The sequence below is a fragment of the Dromiciops gliroides genome, chromosome 1, assembly GCF_019393635.1.
Source record: "Dromiciops gliroides isolate mDroGli1 chromosome 1, mDroGli1.pri, whole genome shotgun sequence".
In the NCBI taxonomy this organism is placed as follows: Eukaryota; Metazoa; Chordata; class Mammalia; order Microbiotheria; family Microbiotheriidae; genus Dromiciops; species Dromiciops gliroides.
In genome coordinates this window covers 14,736,573-14,756,501 of record NC_057861.1, presented here as the reverse complement: position 1 = coordinate 14,756,501, position 19,929 = coordinate 14,736,573, and the positions used below count along the sequence as shown (strand labels likewise).

Sequence of the window (19,929 nt, the reverse complement as noted above, 5' to 3'; positions counted from 1 at the left end):
AAGATATGGATGTATAGATGGAGAAAATGATGGGTGAATGGAGAGATGGATGGATAGATAGAGTAATAGATGGATAGAGAGTTGGAGAGAGGTGAATAGATAGATGGATCAACACATGGATAGAAGGAGAGAGAGATGGACAAAAAAGAGATAGATGGATAGAGAGTTGGAGAAATGGAGAGATAAATGAATGGATATATAGAGGAATGGAGGGATGAAGAGATGGATGGATGGGTAGAGAATAGGTGGATGTATGGATAGATAGAGGGATAGATAAATAGATGGATGAATGGACAGATAGATGGAGAGAATGATAGATGAATGGAGAGATGGACAAAAAGAGATAGATGGATAGAGAGTTGGAGAGGGAAATATAGATAAATGGATAGATGGAGGGATGAAGACATGGATGGATGGACGGATGGATAGAGAAATAGAGGGATGAATGAATGGCTAGATAGATGAATGGACAGGTATAGATAGATGGAGAGACAGAAGGATAGATGGAGGAATAGGTAGATAAATGAATAGATAGATAAATGGATAGATTTGATAGAGGGGTAGATGGATAGATGGATAAATAAATGAATAGGTGGATATATGGATGGATAGAAGGATAAATAGATGGACAGATGGATGGATGGATGGATGGATGGATGGATGGATGGATGGATGGATGGATGGATGGATGGATGGATGGATGGAGCATTTATTAAGTACTATGTACCAGGTATTATGCTAAGTGCTGGGAATACAAATACAAACAAAAAGGCAGTCCCCACCCTCAAGTTGATAGTCTAAGACAACACATAAAAGAGACCTGGAAGGGGGTATGGTTTGCCTGTGAAGCTAACTTCTTGAAGTTGTCCATTTAGACAGATCATGACATAAGGTCTGGCAGGTCCTCCCTGAGACTCTAACCCATAGTGACCAGAGAACGGGACTTGGAGTCAGGAAATGCAAGTATGAATCCTGCCGCAGACCCCTAGCTTTGTGACCTTAGGTTGGTCACTTCCTATCTTTCCAATTCAGTTTCCTTATCTGAAAATGGAGGCCATAGGGCCTCCAGTACCTATTGCTTGGCCTTGTTGCGAAGGTCCCAGGAGATGCTGCATGAAGAGCATTTTGCAGACTTTAAAGTGCCCTGTAAATGTTAGAGGGTCTTGTCATCAGTGCCTGTGAAACATTGGAGGCTGTCTGCTGCCATATAACATCCTTTGTCCCAGGACCAGCTTAGCCACGTTCAGGGAGCCCCTGAAGACTGGCCACATGTCCAATGGGTGGGAGCCTCTGAGCACACAAATGGGAAGGTGAGGCAGTCGCTGCCTTTATAAGGGAAGACAACATTCATAGGAGGGTGGTGGGGACCTTTGGTTGGGGCGTCCCCCTGTTGTTGAGTGGTTGTCATGCCCTTTCCAACAGCTAAGGTGGGGCTAATTAGTGTTCCCATAGCAAATGAGTTGGGGTGGGGAGGAGAGATGGCACGGTGCTGGGGTGGACGGTTGGCTGAGTCGGGTGTGAAGCTAAGGTGTAGGGCTGACTAGAGCAGAGCTCTGAAACTAAGTCACTGGACTTTCCCAGAGAGCAGGGGTTCAAGGAGCTGTTCTTGGTGAGGAGAAGTAAGCCAGGAGCAGGCCAGATGGTGGGCTGTCCAACATGGATGGATGTGAAATTGTTGGACCACAAAAAGCTCTGGATCCATTTACTTTGGCAGGTAAACACTGACAATCTGCTGTAATCGAGGGGGAGGGCCCACATTCCAATCAGGGATTCTGCAAGGAGGAAATAGATGCTTTGGTGGTTGTTTCTGGCAATACAAAGAGAAGATTGAGCCAGTTATCCAGAATAAAGCAAAGAAATACTTGGACATCAATTATCTGGACTTTTAGGACAACCAGATGTTGGGGGCTGAGTCATTTGAATCTGAAGTCATCTGAAGGAACATTGGAGATTATAGGTTCTTAACCTGGAGTCATTAAATTAAAAAAAAAGATTTTGATAACTATATTTCAAAATAGTTTCCTTTGCAAGTCTATGTATTTTATTTTATGCATTTAAAAACTGCTAAGGCAGCTACCTAGGGATGGTCCAGGGGATAAGGTAGAGTGGAGGACTTGTATTCAGAAAGATCTGGGTTCAAATCCTATCTCACTTACTAGCTGTGTGACCCCAGCCAGGGAAGCCATTTAATGGCTGCCTGCCTCAGTTTCCTCATCTGTAAAATAGGAACAATAATCCCTCCTAGAGGTAATGTGAAGACCGTAAGGTTCTGTGTTCACAGCTAGGGGGCGCCATAGTGCACAGAGCGCTGGGCCTAGAGGCAGGAAGACTCATCTTCCTTAGTTCAAATCCTGCCTCAGACACTTACCAGCTGTGTGACCCTGGGCAAGTCACTTCACCTCTGTCTGCCTCAGTTTCCTCAATTATAAAATGGTGATAATAACAGCACCTACTTCCCAGGGATATTGTGGGGATCCAGTGAGATATTGCTAATGTGCTCAGCACAACTGAGCTCCAGGAGCTTGACTAGAAAGCCTGGCCTCTTGAGGCTTGGCCATTTTGGCCAGCCTGCTGCCTTGAAGAAGTGGACACCTTTCCCATTCGGGCCTGTTGTAAACAGACCGGATGCCCCGCTGGAGACTCATCTCAGCCCCTGGTGCAGACCCTCATGTCTACAAAGGCCTCCCTTCTGTCATTCAACTGGCCAAGCAAGGCTGTTTCCAAATTAAGTGGGATTGTCCCATTTTGAAGGAATGGCATTTTTTCCTGGAAGTTTTGGCCAAAATATAGCTTATTATTAAAATATAGCCAAAAAGTAGCTTATCCGCAGAGTGGAGGCAGCATGGTAGAGTGGGTGTGGTGCTGAACTTGGAGTCAAGAAGACCTGGGATCAAATCCTGCCTCAGACACTTACTAGCTGTATGATCCTGGGCAAGTCACTTGACTTCTGTCTGCCTCAGTTTTCTCATCTGTAAATTAGGGATAACAGAACCTCTAGTACCTGCCTCATAGGGTCAAATGGAATAGATACTATAATACTATAATATTTATAATATATAAGAATATAATATATGATAGAAGAACATATTTATATATTATACATTATATACAATATATGATATAAGAAAGTAATATATTATTTATAGCACAAAAATATGAGAGCTGTAGAAATGTCAGCGACCGCCATTATCATCATCCCAATGCAAACCTGTTCCTAATGAGCTCAGAACTCAGATGGTGATGACAATGATGGGGATGAAGATGGGGAGGAAGAGGAAGAAGAGGAGGATAGCATTTATAGAACACCTTAAGGTGTACAAAATACTTTTAAAGTATCTCACTTGATCATTGTGACAACTCTGGGAGGTGGGTGCTGTCATCGTCCCCATTTTACAGATGGGGAAAATGATGCAGTCAGAGGTGAAGTGACTTGCCCAGGGTCACACCACTCGTAAATATCTGAGGCCAGGTCTTCCTGACTCCAAACCCCACCCATGGCACCACCATCTGCCTAGATGTCTACATCTAGAATCTAGAATGTCTCAGGGATCACCATCCAACCTTCTGGTCCCTCAGGGTCATGCTGGATTCTTCTCTCTCCTCACTGTCCAAGGTTTGTTGATTCTATTTCTACTCCATGTTTTTTCTCATATCACCTTCCCTCTAGCCCCAGGGCTACCACCCCATTTTAAGTCCCCATCACCTCTTGCCTGGATTAACACAACTGCCTCCTAGTTGAACTGAAGACTTCCAGTCTCTTCCTTCTTTAATTTCACCTTTGCACTGTTGCCAAATGAATGTTTCTCATGGCGCACAGCTGACTCTGCTACTTACTCCTCTGCTTCCAGTAGCTGTTCCCTGACTTCAGCTGGAGGGTAACTTGAAGCCTTTACAGAACATAGGAAGGCCCGGGGAACAAAGGCTTCTGGTAGCAGCTCAGCCAGAAAAGCTTGGTTATTGTTCGTACCTTCCATCAGCCCAGGTGACCAGAGGATCTCGGATGGGGGAAGTAAACACACACACACACACACACACACACACACACACACACACACACACACCACATCCTGAGACCCACAAAGCTCTGGCAGAATGTTTTTTTTATTTTGGTCCCTCACCCAAACAAAACAAAACAGATTGAAATTTTGGGCAAGGAATTTCCAGGCCTCAGCCTAGACAGATTCAAAAATGGATTCAACCTCTATAGATTCTATGGAGTCGGCTAGCTGCCTGTGGTCCAAAAGATGGTGATGTAGGAGGTCATGGAAAAGCCCAGTTCTCCCACATGACGCCACCTAAATGATCTGAAAAGGACAATGAAACAAACAAAAAGAAACTAAAACAAGCTCCTCTGGTGCAGACCAGAACGGAACAAAAAGAGCCAGAAGTCAGTGGAGGAAAGTGGGGGGGGTGGTCTCCCCAGGGAAGCAGGTGTGAGCTCAAGCAAATCAGCAGGAAGCCAGCTAGTCAAGAACAGCTGACCTAGGGGGACCAGCAGGAGTGTTTCTCTCTCTCTCTCTTTCTCTCTCTCTCTCTCTCTCTCTCTCTCTCTCTCTCCTCTCTTTCTCTCTCCCTCTCCCTTTTCCTTTCCCTTTCTCTCCTTCTCTTTCTCTCTCTCTCCCTCTCCCCTTCCTCTCCCTCTCCCCTTCTTCTTCCTCTCCCTCTTTCTCTCCTCTCCCTCTCCCTCTTCTCCTCCACTCCCTCTCCCATTCCTCTCCCTCTCCCTCTCTCTCTCTTTCTCTCCTTCTCTTTCTCTCTCTTTCTCCCCTCTCTCTCTCCCCCTTTCTTCCCCACCTCCCTCCTCTCTTTCTCTCTTTGTTTTCTACCTCTACTCAGAGCCAGTGCCAAGGGGGCTGCAAAAGAAGCCTCAACACAGCACAATCTTCAGCATTAGCACTGTCCTTCTTGGACTCACCCCAGCTACATAAGGGAATGGAACCAATTCCCAATTGGGCCTCATGCATAAACCATTAGAAAGGTGTTTACTGCCTATGTTTGGGCCATTCCAACATAAAAATGCTAATATTACTACAATAGTTTGTTCACATCCAGTGTCATGGCAATCAAATCTGCCAAAGGGTTACTTTATAGAACTAAAAAATAATAATAATAACCAAACTCATCTGGATGAACAAAACATCAAGAATCATAAGAAGAATAGGGACATAAATAGGAAGGAAGAAAAACTAATAGTATCAGATCTCAAACTATACCACAAAACAGTAATTATCAAAATTATTTAGCACTGGTTAAACATATAAAAGTTGATCAATGGAAGAGATAAAATATTTAATACCCAGAAGCAATCAAACATAGTAGTTTAGTATTTTATAAAGCCAAGGATGCTAGTTCCTGATTTAAATACCCATTATTTCATTCAAACAAACAAACAAACAAAAAACTACTGGAAAAGCTGTTCAGGAATCTGGCAGAAATTAGGTTTAGAATAACATTTGACACTTTACACTATAATAAACTCCTAATGGATACAAGACCTAGATATAAAAGGTAGCGTGTTAAATTATAAGAGCAGAGATACTTTTCACAACTATGGATAGGGGAAGTATTTTGACCAAACTGGAAATAGAATCATAGGAGAAAAAATGGACAGTTTTGATTACATAAAATTAAATTGGGAAGAAAGTCTTCATGGCAAATTTCTCTCATAAAATTCTGATATCCTAGGTGTATACAGAATGCTATAAATATATAAGAATGAGCCTTTGCTCATTAGATAACTGAAAAGAGATGAAGAGGCAGTTCTCAAAAGAAAGGAAATGTATCAATAACCATATGCAAAAAGGTTCCAAATCACTAATAATAAAAGAAAGAAAATTAAAACAACTTCTGAAGTTCTACTTCATACTCATTAGATGGACAAAGATGACAAAAATAGAAAATGACAACTGTTGGAGAGGATTTCGAAAGACGGAGGCTCTGAGAAATTCTTGGTGGAACTACAAAATGGTTCCACTGTTCTATTTGGAGCAATGGTCCAAATATTACTAATCTATGCTTACCTCTTTACCCAGAAGTACCACCACCTAGCTTATAATACCCCAATCAATCAAAGAAAAAATATTTAAAGCAATCATTGTAGTAAAGAATTGTAAACAAAGGGGGTTTTCATCAGTTGGGGAGTGACTAAACAAAGTATTAGTATATGTGTACAAGTCTAATGGAACATTATTGCACCTTAAGAAATGACAAAAGGAATAGATCAGAGAAACCTGGGAAGACTTATATGCATGGAGACAGAGTGAAATGAGCAGGAACCAGGGGGATAATTTAGATCATATTTACAATGTCTCCAAGGAAAATGGCTGAAAGACTCAAGAACTCTGATCAGTGTAACAAACAGCCATAGTTCCAGGAAACCAATGATCAAGTCCCCTGCCCACCTCTTTGTAGAGAGGGGATGGTGTAGAGGTACAGAATCAGGCATGCATTTTCAGACACAGTGACCTGCCTCCTCACATATGATACCCTCCCAACCCCATACCTATACAGTGGCTCTCCCCCATGCCTGGAATGCTTCTCATTCCTGCTTCCTTCCTGTCCCTCTGGATTTTCTCTAAGACACCTCATCAATCTCTGCACCCTGGGACTACTCATATTGAAAGTATGCTCAGACCCTGCAGCCTCTTCCTCTGATTGGCTCGTTCTTCCCAGGACCTCCATTTTAAAGAGAGAGTCCACATCAACCATGTCTTCTCTTCATTCTCTTCAGGCTTTACCCTTTTCTCTGGATTTTTAAATTAAATTAAATTTTTGTGTGTGAGGCAATTGGGGTTAAGTGACTTGCCTAGGGTCACACAGCTAAGTGTTAAGTGTCTGAGGCTGGATTTGAACTCAGGTCCTCCTGACTCCAGGGCCAGTGCTCTATCCACTGTGCCACCTAGCTGCCCCTTGACTCTGGATTTTTTCTCTACATGGGCTCTCTCCCCTTCTCCCTTTACAGTTTCCTTTTATGTGTTGTCTTCTCCCTTTAGAATGTAAGCCCCCTGGGCGGGGGGACTGCCATTCTTTCTCCTTGTATTTGTATTCTCCACATTCTCTATGTGTTTAGCCACGGTACCTGGTACATCATCATCTTCAATAAATAATAATGATAACTACCATTTTTATATAGTACCTATTATGTGCCAGGCACTGTGCTACAATTATTACATTATTTGATTCTCACAACAACCCTAGGAGGTAGGTGCTGTTATGATTTCCATCTTACAAATGGGGAAATTGAGGCAAGCAGGGGTTCAGTAACTTTCCCAGAGTTACACGGGTACTCAGTGTCTGAGACTGGATTTGAACTCAGGTCTTTCTGACTCCAGACTCAGTGCTCTATCTACTACTTCAACTCCACTGCTGCCCCAATAGCACATAGTAAATGCTTAATAAATGGTGATTTGATTTGATTTCACTTTCTCTTCTAGTTTCCACTTTCAGCTTCCTTAGACTACTATAAGACTCAATTACAGTTTTCTTTTCCACACTCTAATTTTCCCCATCACAGTTTCAATATAATGTGGGTCAATATAAGAAATTAAATGGGAGGGGGCAGCTAGGTGGTGCAGTAGATGAAGTACTGGCCCTGGATTCAGGAGGACCTGAATTCAAATCTGGCCTCCGACACTTGACACTTATTAGCTGTGTGACCCTGGGCAAGTCACTTAACCCTCATTGCCCCGCAAAAGAAAGAAAGAAATTAAATGGGAATTTTGCAGAAACCACAAATGACACACAAAGGCCAGCAGATGAAACAGAGCCTATGATCAAATACTTAACCCAAATTTTTACAGTAAGGTACTGTAAATATCCTATAAAAGAAAAAGGGAAAATTCAGACTTCTCTGGTACAAAGTGAGCGCCAAAAATTTTTATGCAGATTTTTCAGATCACAAGGTGCCATGTCCTTAGCACCCCCCTCTTCCTTTCCCCGCTGTGTGATGTGGAAGGGATACCTGTAAAATACTACCTGAAGGAAGCCTTTCCTGATCTCCCCCCATCCCCTTCATTGCTAGTATCTTCCCTCCGGTATCTTGTCTATCTTGTTTGTACATAATTAATTGTTTAAATGTTGTCTCCCCATTAGATTGGGAGCTCCTTGAAAACAGGGACTGTGTGTGGTTTCTGCCTTTCTTTGTACCCTGTGTTTAGTACAGTGTCCGACAATGCTAATTGACTGACTGACTGACTGACTGCCCTAGTGTCTTCAAAAGTATGCACATTTCTCACTACTTAGTTCTGTAAGGGGCTAAAATTCTAGCTAGTCTGTCTAAAATCTCTAATGAGTGGGCGCCAATAAATTTTAAGCTTTAGCAGTTTAGATTTTTAAGCATTTATTAAGGAGAATAAGAATTTGGCGAAGAGAGAGAGAAAGGCCTTCCAAAGAAGGAGCTCAAAGGTGCCTTTTTTGCTGGTTACAGAACTTAGATTAGGTCTCTATTGGTAAAGGTGCTATCAGTTTCATTAGCATGATACAAATCAACTTAAAAGCAAACACGAAGACAAGAATGTATACAATACAAATCAGTTTAACAATTTCAATTATAATGAGAATGTGTGAAATGCCAATCAGTTTGATAATTCGACTTAAGGCAAACACTATGATAAGATTATATGATTCAAAAAGGGATTTGTCAAGGACCGGGATGTCCAGATGTTTTTATAAGATAGAGACTTATCCTGGGGAAAGAAGTCAGTACACAGGAACTTAACTGCTAGGTATCTGGGTTCAGTTTTGACATGGGGCTTAGGATAACTCAGAAGTTTGTCTTGTGAGAAGCAAAACCAAAGATGATCAGAGAACAGGACAGACATATCAAGGAATTAAGGTGCTGTAGCAGGTAAAAAAAAGGGTTAACAGAAAAACCTAAGACCCAAGCTTTAACTCAGATATTAGCTCTAAAAGGGAGTCAGACCCCAGTTAATGGATAATTTATAAGTCAAAAATGCTAGGTTCTCTTACCCACAAAATCAGTACCCATAACGGGACCATAAAAGGTCAGATCCAATAACAATAAAGGAAATGACAGCCTATAGAAATTCAGACCAGAAATAAAAGAAAAATGATTATGTTTTGAAACTACCCATGGAAAACAGAAAGAGACATATGCAAAAAAGGCCAAATTTATCCCCAGATTCACCTTATGATGTGTAAACCCCCAAAATACACCTCCACAGAAAAAGGTATCTACCTGGGGGAACTCCAAATTAGGATAAGCCCTCCCCTGTACCTTCCCAAGGTGGAGAATATTATAATGAGTAGGACAGGGGCAGCTAGGTGGCGCAGGGGATAGAGCACCGGCCCTGGAGTCAGGAGGACCTGAGTTCAAATCCAGCCTCAGACACTTAACACTTACTAGCTGTGTGACCCTGGGCAAGTCACTTAACCCCAATTGCCTCACTAAAAAAAAAATAATAATGAGTAGGACAGGTCCTCCCTTGTACCTCCCCAAGTGGAGATTATTATAATGAGACTGATAAATCAATTTATCTATTCTATAAATATAACTGTCTTTTCTTTCACTATTCAAGAGATAACTTTCCACTATCCTGGTTCTCTCTCTGTGGTCACTCACAGTATTGCAATAAAACTTGGGAAACTGAGTCACTGAGTTGTAATTCTTTTGGGATGACTCACAATCAATTTGACCCCAAATTCAGCCCACATCAAAGGGACTATTAAAGTTTAGGTTGACCAACTATAAATATCAGGACAGGCATACCTAAGAAATAAGGGGAGGGGGCAGCTAGGTGGCACAGTGGATAGAGCACCGGTCCTGGATTCAGGAGGACCTGAGTTCAAATCCGGCCTCAGACACTTGACACTTACTAGCTGTGTGACCCTGGGCAAGTCACTTAACCCTCATTGCCCTGAAAAAAAAGAGAAAAAAGAAATAAGGGGAAATAAAATTCTATAGTAGGAAAGTCAATTAGGTGTGGCTACTACCTGAACTGAGCTAGGAGACAGAGATAACCCCAAAAGTCAGGACCATCAATTCGAAAAAATCCCCCTTGACTCTCAGGAATATGACAAGCATCCAAGTTTTCTCTACCACACCCCAAAAGGGAACTTCCTAGTTTTCAAGTGGACACCCCATCCATCCCTTATAAAAGCTTTTGATTTTCTTCTGCTATGAGAGGAGAAGAATGTTTATAAACCCACCTTTTGGGGGGGGCGGGGCAATGAGGGTTAAGTGACTTGTCCAGGGTCACACAGCTAGTAAATGTCAAGTGTCCGAGGTCGAATTTGAACTCAGGTCCTCCTGAATCCAGGGCCAGTGCTTTAGCCACTGTGCCATCTAGCTGCCCCCCAAGAGTGTAATTCTTTAAAGAGGAATACTTAAAGACCCCCTCCCCCCACCTATCTCCGTGTGATAGATAATAAAGCAGCTCCATCAAATCCAGGTGGTCCATGCATTCATCATAATAGTATTAAATAGCAATCCCTCAGAGCTCTAGACAAATCTCTAATCAATGAAATCACAGGCGCAGTTCTGATCCCTACCCCTGATATTATTGTCAATAACAATGAAAATGATTATTATCATTCTAGGTCTACTGGTGTCCTACGGGGCAGAAATTTTCCTCAGTTCTCAACTTCTATACATATTGCTTTTATCCATTCAATCCATTATCCTTTCAATTTATTAGATCTGGCAGCTTGGAGAAACTCAAATGACCTGCTACCTAATTTCTTTCCTCTTTTATACCTCCTCAAGACATTTTTTCCCCAGGAATTAATTTGACATTTCTACGGGTTGCTACATGTCTTTGCCTTGGGCTGATAGCAATCTATTTCCCTGGAAAATTGGATGCATTGTATTCCTTATGTTGGTACATTGTCTGTTAGAATTAATTTGGAAAAGTCTGCATTGAATAATCAGTGAAGCAGGCTTTGAAAATGCCCTGCATTATACCTTTATTGCAGAAGATAATTTCCTTGGTTCCCAGAGAAACTAAGCAACTATGAAATGCCACAAGCCATCTTGTACTGGACCAAGTTAAGTCATTAAGGATGACTGGGTGTCCAAGGCTGCATTCTCTTTCCAACACTTTCAACAGTGTTTTTATTTTAAAAGTAAAGGAATGGGGCAGCTAGGTGGCGCAGTGGATAGAGCACCGGCCCTGGAGTCAGGAGGACCTGGGTTCAAATCCGGCCTCAGACACTTAACACTTACTAGCTGTGTGACCCTGGGCAAGTCACTTAACTCTCATTGCCCCACAAAAACAAAACAAAACAAAACCAAAAAAAAAAACCCCAAAACAAAAAAAAAGTAAAAAGTAAAAAAGTAAAGGAATCTTTATGTCTAGCCTTGGGATTTGTGCTATCAGCGTCTACTGGGGACTGTGCTCATTTTAGGAGGGACAAGGTTGAGTATGTCTAGGGGATGTTGATTGCACTGTGAGAGGGATGTGTGTGTGTGTGTGTGTGTGTGTGTGTGTGTGTGTGTGTGTAAAAATTGTTGCATGAGGGTTATTGAGAGGACTTGGGAGCAGAAAATACTATGAATTCAATTCAACAATTGGTGGTTTTTTGTTTTTTGTTTTTGTTTTTTTTTTTGCAGGGCAATGGGGGTTAAGTGACTTGCCTAGGGTCACACAGCTAGTAAGTGTCAAGTGTCTGAGGCCGGATTTGAACTCAGGTACTCCTGAATCCAGGGCCGGTGCTTTATCCACTGCCACCTAGCTGCCCCAACAATTGGTTTTTTTAAGCACTTCTTTTGAATACAATTCTGTTCCTGGTGCTGTGGGTGTACAAAGAGGAAAAAACAATAAAATCCTTTCTCAATTCTTCCCATTCCTTCTCCCACTCCTTACCTCCATTCCCATCCCCACCCCCCACTGCTAGTGTCTTCCTTGTGAGATTACCTTACATTTATAGTGTATATATCTATTCAAATGTGAACTTCTTGAGGGCAGGGATTGTGTTTTTGCTTTTCTTCATATGCTCAGCCCACTGTGGAGTGTCTGGAACATAGTAGGTGCTTGTTGAGCCAAAGCCACCCTTCACCCAACTCCCTCAGCCACCACCAGAGGGGGGTGGTCCTCCCTCACTAAGGGGACTTTCCACAGTCAGATGATCACCCCCATCAGTTCTCTATAAAAGTATCTGCCTGTCTCCTGCTCAAGGAGATTGGTATCTCAGAGCCATGCTCTGTGCCATGCCTTTTTCCCCATGAGAATATTTCTCTCTTGGTTTCCCTTCCCCTGTCCCTGAAAAAACTACTATCTTATTCTATTGGTTTTGTGTACAAGAGGGTGTAAGTCTTTAAAGAGGGATTCCTAAGGACCCAAACCCCCTCCCCCATTTTCCCCACAACAATTAGATGATCACTAAGGTCCCTTCAAGCTCTAAACCTATGATCCCATGTCTTCCAGGGACTTCCAATCTAAGAGGGAGGGAGATACAACATATTCACAGGGAAGAAAGCTTCCAGAGGCTAAATGTTGTTGAATATTAAAATATAGTTTTTGTATTTGCCTGTCTCCTACAAACAGATCAGAGAAATAATCTTTAATCTCTCCTACAAAATTAATAAAACAGATCAGAGAAATTATATCTTATATCTCCTACAAAACTAGATCAAAGAATATGATACCTGTCCTCGTGTGAAAAAGATCAGAGACAGACAGAAAAACATAATATCAATTTAATATTTTTTCCCAAGAAGAAATATAATACATGATCATGTAGCAACACCCCTCCTAAGAGTGAAGCTCGGGGGACTCCCCATTCTGAGTGGTTTTAGTCCACTGGTTAAAGGGCATTGATACAGAAATCAACCCAGAAGCAAAAAGCAGTTTAACAATTTCAGTTATAACAAGTATGGAGGAAATACAGAAGCATCATGATAAGATTACAGGATTCCAAAATAAAGGGTTTGGCAAGGATGAGGACACCCAGATGTTACCACAAGATAGGGACTTACTATCCTGAGGGAAAAGAAGTCACTAGGTAGGGTCTTTTATCTGCTAAATTTCTGGGTTCAGTGTGGAGTTCAGTTGAAGGACATTTTGCTCCTATTAACCCAGGGTTTCGTAAAAATACTTTTGGATAATAAGACATGTCCATCAAATCCAGGTGATCCAAATATTCATATTAACAATGTGCTGGGGATAAAGGCAAGAATCCAGACAGTGCTTTGGGAGAAGTTGAGGAGGGAGAGATTACAGTGCTGTGAGAGCTCTCTTCAGATCTCTACACATTCTCTTCCCTAATAGAATGTAAGGGCAGGGACCCTTTCAGTTTTGTCTTTCTGTCTTCAGCACCAAGAACAATTCCCAGAACTTAAGTAGCTACTTAATAACATTTTCAGGGCTGTGGAGGAGGGAATTAACTTGGCCCCAGAGGGCAGAACTAGGAGGGAGTTGCCTCAGTTTCCCCATCTGTAAAATGGAAATAGTAATACCACCTGCCTCCCAGGGTTGTTGTGAGCATCAAATGAAATAATAATCGTAAAGTGCTTAGGACAGCGCTGGTCAAGTGGCTGTTGTTCATCCCTTGTTTTGGAAAAAGACTAATGACATCACAGGTAATGTCTTAACTAGTGCATGCATTGGATTTAAGTGAGGCAGAGCTGCACAGAGTCGTCAGCTTCACTCTCTCTTCCTGAGTACAGTTGCAAGACAAAAGTCAGGATAACTGGGGATGGCTCAGGATGCAGCAGATGACATTGGCATCTTCAGTGTCTGACCAAGCTGTAAGTGCTCCATGGTGCATCCCCCTTCATGGCCACTGGAACAAATTGTTCTCATCCACCCATTCCACTGGTGGAAGTCTTCACTTGCTGGGGGTAGACATCCCTACCCAATTCACCAGTGGGTTTGTTGGTTACTCTCATCCTGGTTTAACCTGTTTGCTGAGATGGTTTTATCTGGGTGTGGTTGCTGTGCATGCTGCACTTTCTTTCTTTCTTTTTTTTTTTTTTTTAGTGAGGCAATTGGGGTTAAGTGACTTGCCCAGGGTCACACAGCTAGTAAGTGTTAAGTGTCTGAGGCCGGATTTGAACTCAGGTCCTCCTGACTCCAGGGCCGGTGCTCTATCCCCTGCGCCACCTAGCTGCCCCATGCTGCACTTTCTTGAAGCCACAGGTGCTATATAAATGTGAGCTATTGATCATCAACATCAGAAACAGCAAGAGCATCATTGTTATCATCGTCATTCTTTTGACTGGGTGTCTTGCAAACCTTCTTAACAATTAGACCCGTGCAGAAGAGGAAGGGGCCGAGGTAACACATCAGGGATGTTGTGTGTAGAGGCACTTCCTGCTCAAGTGAGGACTTAGTCTCCCTGAGGTGCCATGGCCCTATTGTCATCAGGTTTGTTTTTGGTTTGCAGTGCCCTTTTAAGGGTCCTATAGTGTATCCGGGTCTGGCCACAACGTTAGAAAAAGGGAATTGATAAGACAGTGTGAGGAAGCACAAAAGTAAAGAACCTCTCTGTCCCATAGCCTATGAGGTTAGCTAGAATGAACTGTCGATGTTTAGTCTGGAGGTGAGAAGAGGAACATGGAAGCCAGCTTCAAGTATTTCAGGTCTGTTGTAGGAAAGAGCAATTAGACGTGTGCTGCTCTGCCCCAGAGGGTTAGAGTCAGGTGCAATGGGAGGTGGAAGGTACAAAGAGGCAGATAAAGAGGCAAGGTGGAATGAGTTATCTCTGGAAAGTGTGGGTTCACCCTTGTGGGAGGATTTCAAGGAGACTGAATGACCATCTGTCAAAGATGCTGTAGAGGTATTCTTATTGAGGTCCCACTTGTACTAAAGTGGCCTCTGAGGACTTCTAGGTGTTAAGTACTGCTGAGAAAAAGGTATACCCCTTTCTATTCCTATTCAATTTTCTCCAGAGGTCTATTGTATCTAACTTTTCTAACATTCTATTTACCTCCTTAACTTCTTTCTTATTTATTTTATGGTTAGATTTATCAAGTTCTGAGAGGGGGAGGCTTAGATCCCCCACTTTTGTTGTCTATTTCTTCTTGTAACTCACTTAACTTCTCTAAGAATTTGGATGTTGTACCACTTGGTGCATGTGTATTTAGCATTGATGTTACTTCGTTGTCTGTGGTACTTTTTAGCAAGATGTAGTTTCCTTCCTTATCTCTGAGGACCATCCTACCTCTGAGATTCTGGGATTCCATGATTCTTTAGTTATAAGTGATGATGATGGTGGTGGTGGTGGTGGTGACGATGATGATGGACATTTTGTCTTCTCAAGGGAAGGAAGGGAAGGAAGGAAGGAAGGGAGAGAGGAAGGAAGGAAAGAAGGAAAGAAGGAAGGGAGGGAGGGAGGAAGGAGGGAAGGAAGAAAGGAAGGAAGGGAGGGAAGAAGGAAGGAAAGAAGGAAAGAAAGAAGGTGGGAGGAAGGAAAAGAGGGAGAGAGTGAAGAAGGAAGGGAAGTTTGTCAGTTTTTCCTTCCTGCCTTGCAATTGTGTCCCAGCAGATGGAGGTGGGGAGACTTGCCTTCAGACGGTGCCACAGGCTGTGTCCCAGGATACCAAGGGGATGTTGCCCAATTCCCTCAAACAAAAGTGAATCTGCCTTAATTAAAATGCAATCACTGCACACTTAACCAATGTTCCTTAACAGGGAATCTGGCCTGAGGTCTAACTGAATCTGGAGGTCTGTCCCAGCATTCTCCCCAGAAGCTTTGTACATTCATGTGTACAGCCTCCCTCCTCCTCCTTGCCTGAGGTCTCAGGAGGTAGCCAAATGGATACTTTTCCTGGCTCGGTGGAAGAATTTCTAGATCCAAGGATCTGCCTGTGCTTTTCACAGTTTGTGCAACCTTGAGCAAATCACTCCTCCTCCCTGGGTTCCAGCCTCCTCCTCTGTAAAGCAGAGGGGCCAGATGAAATGTGCCTCAAGGTCATCAGACCATAGATTTAGAACAGGGAGAGTCCAACCTCATCATTTTTACAGAATTGGAGACCTACCTGGGCCTTAGTGTCTTCTCTTTAACATTGAACTAGATCTATGACCCTTTCATTCTCCACTGTGAACAGGGGCCTTTTCATATTTTGTTCCTGTATCCACAGTGCTTGGCACATAGTAGGTACTTAATATTTGTCTATTGATTGACAACCACCCTGAGCCTCAGTTTCCTTCTTTGTAAAATGACAAGGTTGAGTTAGATGGTCCCTTCCTACCCTAAATCTACAATCCTGCAATCCTATCAGTAGGATTCATTTTGTTTTAGAGCAATGTTTTCTGGGGCATGGACCCATTGGGCGGTCATTCTGGTGATCAGTTGTGTTTTTAAATGCATGAAACAAAATGCGCAGGATTACAAAAGTAACTAATCATACTGAAATCCAGGCATCAAAATCTTGTAAAAACAAGAAGTTCGGGGGCCCTGGGTTAAGAACCTCTGGCTTACAGGAAGGGGACAGTTGGTCAACGGGGATCTGGTGTGTCAGTGTCATCGGGGATGACCGGCACAAGGCCATGCTTACGTCTGCTGAGGGAAGCTTGTCCCCCTCCCTTGCAGCTCAATCACCAAATATGTCCATGCTGTTCAGCCACTCCTCCGGCCCGGGCAACGGCTGCCCCTGGAAGTATCCATCTCAGGGCCAGCCCTGGAGCTGGCCCCGACTATTTTTAGGAATGACATGTCAAACTCAGCTGCTGCTGTTATCACTCTGGGGTGTGGGGCCTGGGGCTGCGGGGTGAGGGGGGGGAGGAGCCGGAGCTGGTTGGGTTTTGCCACTTTTGGCCCCCTGTGTTTGTTCCCTGCTGCCTGTAGAATCCCTTAGCTGCTAATAGAGGCGCTCCGTCCCAGTGTGTACCATTCCCGTCGCCTGAACCCCAGTGTGCTGCTTACTAAAAGAAGGTACCTTAGTTCTTTATTTGGGGAGGGGTTGTATGGGCGCAGTTTCCATCCCCAAGTAGCATATTTGGGGGAGGGGGTTCCCATTTGCTGGATTCCTGACTCAAGGGGAGGAATGGAGACCTATTTTTAGATTCTCCCTTTTTGTTTCCGTTGCCTACACTCTGGGCTTGTGGGGGAGAACACGGGAGTAGGAAACAGTAGGGACCACTCACTTGAGTGTATTTCTGGACAAGTGGGTTTGGGCCCACTTGTTCAGAGCACGGCTATTTTCTTAGCTTTGTGCAGGTTTTTTTTCTCCCTTTTGGAGACAACTGGACCATGAGTTCTTGGGAATCTGGTCTATGGGTTCTCTAATTTCCCTCACTACCCCCCTCCCCCCCACTCAAACTCAATCTGTGATTTTTCTTTACTTAGGTCCAAATTCTCTAGTCCAGTGGAAGCACAAGAGACTTTCCTAATTATTTCCCATAACTAGCCTAAGTTCAGTTGAGTGCCAACACCAGCTGGGTTTCCCAGCATTTCCTTTTGACCCTAGAATTCCCTGGTGGCCTTTAAAATCCTGAGATCAGCTCTTACTTTGAGTGCAGATTATAATATGACAATGGTTTGCCTGCTCCTGGACCCAGTGAAGGACCAGGGGAGAGAAGGTTCAGAGGTCTCCGGGGAGATCCTGGGTGAATTTCTCTATAGAAATCCCTCACAGACACAGTCTCATTGCTCTTCTGCAGATGAAGTCTAGAAGGAGAGTCACACACAAGGCCATGTCTGCCAAAGGCAGCTTCTGCCCACATTGGGATGGCAGGAGCTGGGACCTGAATGGTAGTGGGTCTGACCCTGGAAGGTGGTTGGGGGCAACTCTCTGAGGAGCCGTTCAGAGGGCCTCTGGCACCATTTGATACACCCTGCAGCGGGGTACAAGGTGGTTACTGCTGCCAACTTAAATATGAGGAAGAGGCAATGCTCTCTGTGTGTGTGTGTGTTATATGTATGGTATGTGTGGTGTGTGTATGTTGTGTGCATGGTGTATATATTTGTGTTGTCTGTGTGATGTTTATGGTATGGGTGTGTTGTGTGTGTAGAGTTACTCTACTGTGAGTGTGGAACACTCCGTATACTGTCAGACAAAGTTGCTGTGTTGGGTTTCTATCTTTCATGTTTCTTTTTTAATCTTTATTATAAGGGATGACTTATGGGTAGGGGAAATGAAGGTAGAGAACCCCTCCCCCCCAAATAATATCAATACTATTGAAAAATTAACAATAAAGTGCAGCCTGGAGGCCCAGCAAGGGGCTAATGTCATGTGTCATTTTGAGGTTCTAGGTAGAGAATAAAAAGACCCCACCCCTAACAACCCTGAGTTAGGGAGCAAAACTGAAAAGAAATAGAAGCCTTTGGCAGCCCAGGATGCCCCCAGTGCCTCTTGAGTATTTATTACTCTCTTATCAAACAGTTAATATTTGTAAAGTGCTTAGCATTCCCCCATGCCTGGCATGCTCTCTTCCCTTTCCTCTGCCACTTAAGACCCCCAAGTTCCAGCTCAGCTCAGGAACCACCTATCCTGAAAACCACAGTTGCTACTTTTCAGGTACTTTTGCATTTACTAATATACACATGTATGCATATACACATATACCTACATGCATTTAGCTATTAAGTATCTAAGGTCACATTTGAACTCAAGTCTTCTTGCCTCCACATATATACATGTCTCTGCATATGCACAATATGCACATTTGTGCACACATAATATTATATACATACATACATGTGTGTATATATACATAATACACAGGGCAATACATATATACATATATATATATATACACACCCACGGAGCACACACCTGGACTCAGAAAGACATGAATATATGCACATAGGCACACATGCACATATGCACACAACATATACACAATGCATAAATAACATACACATAATATATACATATAAATCTGGACTAAAAAATACCACAGTTCACAATACATAGACATACACACACTCAGGAAGACCTGAGTTCACATACAAATACCAGTGTTTATTTATTCATATATGCATACATATACTACAGACAGATATGTATATATCTGTCTCTATCTATCTCCATCCACCCTTCCTTCCTTCCTTCCTTCCTTCCTTCCTTCCTTCCTTCCTTCCTTCCTTCCTTCCTTCCTTCCTTCCTTCCTTCCTTCCTTCCTTCCTTCCTTCCTTCCTTCCTTCCTTCCTTCCTTCCTTCCTTCCTTCCTTCCCTCCCTCTCTTCCTTCCTTCCTTCCATCTATCTAACTATCCTATCTGTCTGTCTATATCTATATACCTGAGTTCACAGACATATACATGTATATACATACACATATATCCCTAAACTCAAGAAGACCTGAGTTCAAATCCAGACTCAGACATTTTCTGGCTGTATGACTCTGGGTAGGTCACTTAACCTCTGTCTACCTCAGGTTCCTCTTGTGTAGAATGGGAACAATAATGCATCTACTTCCCAGTGTTCTTATGAAGATCACATGGGATCTTTGTCAAGTGCTTGACAGGCTTAACGCACCATTATCACTGTTATTATCATTGCATGTTCCCTTTCCCAAGAGAATCTAAGTCCCATGAGGACAAGGACTGTTTCCCTTTTCTGTTTGGCATCTCTGGAGCCTGGCGCCCAAGGAGTGTTTCGCAAAGTTTGAGTGCCTAACAGGGTCTGTCCCTGGCCTTGGTCTCCGCCAACTTGGATTGGTGGCTGTTGGTTTCCTTCCTGTAGATCCCTTTGTGCAAAGACTTCACAAGTTTCCTCAGCAGTTCCCCCTTCTCTTAGTCACCCCAACTCTTGTTGATTTCTTCCTTAAGATGTAATGAAGGGGCAGCTAGGTGGCACAGTGGATGGAGCACCGGCCCTGGAGTCAGGAGTACCTGAGTTCAAATCTGGCCTCAGACACTTAACACTTACTAGCTGTGTGACCCTGGGCAAGTCACTTAACCCCAATTGCCTCACTAAAAAAAAACAACAAAGATGTAATGAAGACAAAAACACTGAATCGGGGATACAGAGACCCAGGTTCTAGTTCTGGTTCCTGTCACTGGGTCCCCATTTAGCCACCCGTGTG

At 43.2% G+C, this 19,929-nt stretch overlaps 1 protein-coding gene across 3 annotated transcripts in view; it reads left to right on the top strand.

The window, feature by feature from the left end:
- Positions 1-16,700: 16,700 nt before the first annotated feature.
- The window catches only part of MYO18B (myosin XVIIIB), a 346,197-nt gene continuing 342,968 nt past the window's right edge, over positions 16,701-19,929 (top strand). For all 3 annotated transcript variants that reach the window (XM_043977482.1, XM_043977483.1, XM_043977484.1), the window contains exon 1: positions 16,701-16,833. The gene's annotated coding sequence lies outside the window, so the exon portion shown is untranslated. The remainder of the gene's footprint in view (positions 16,834-19,929) is intronic.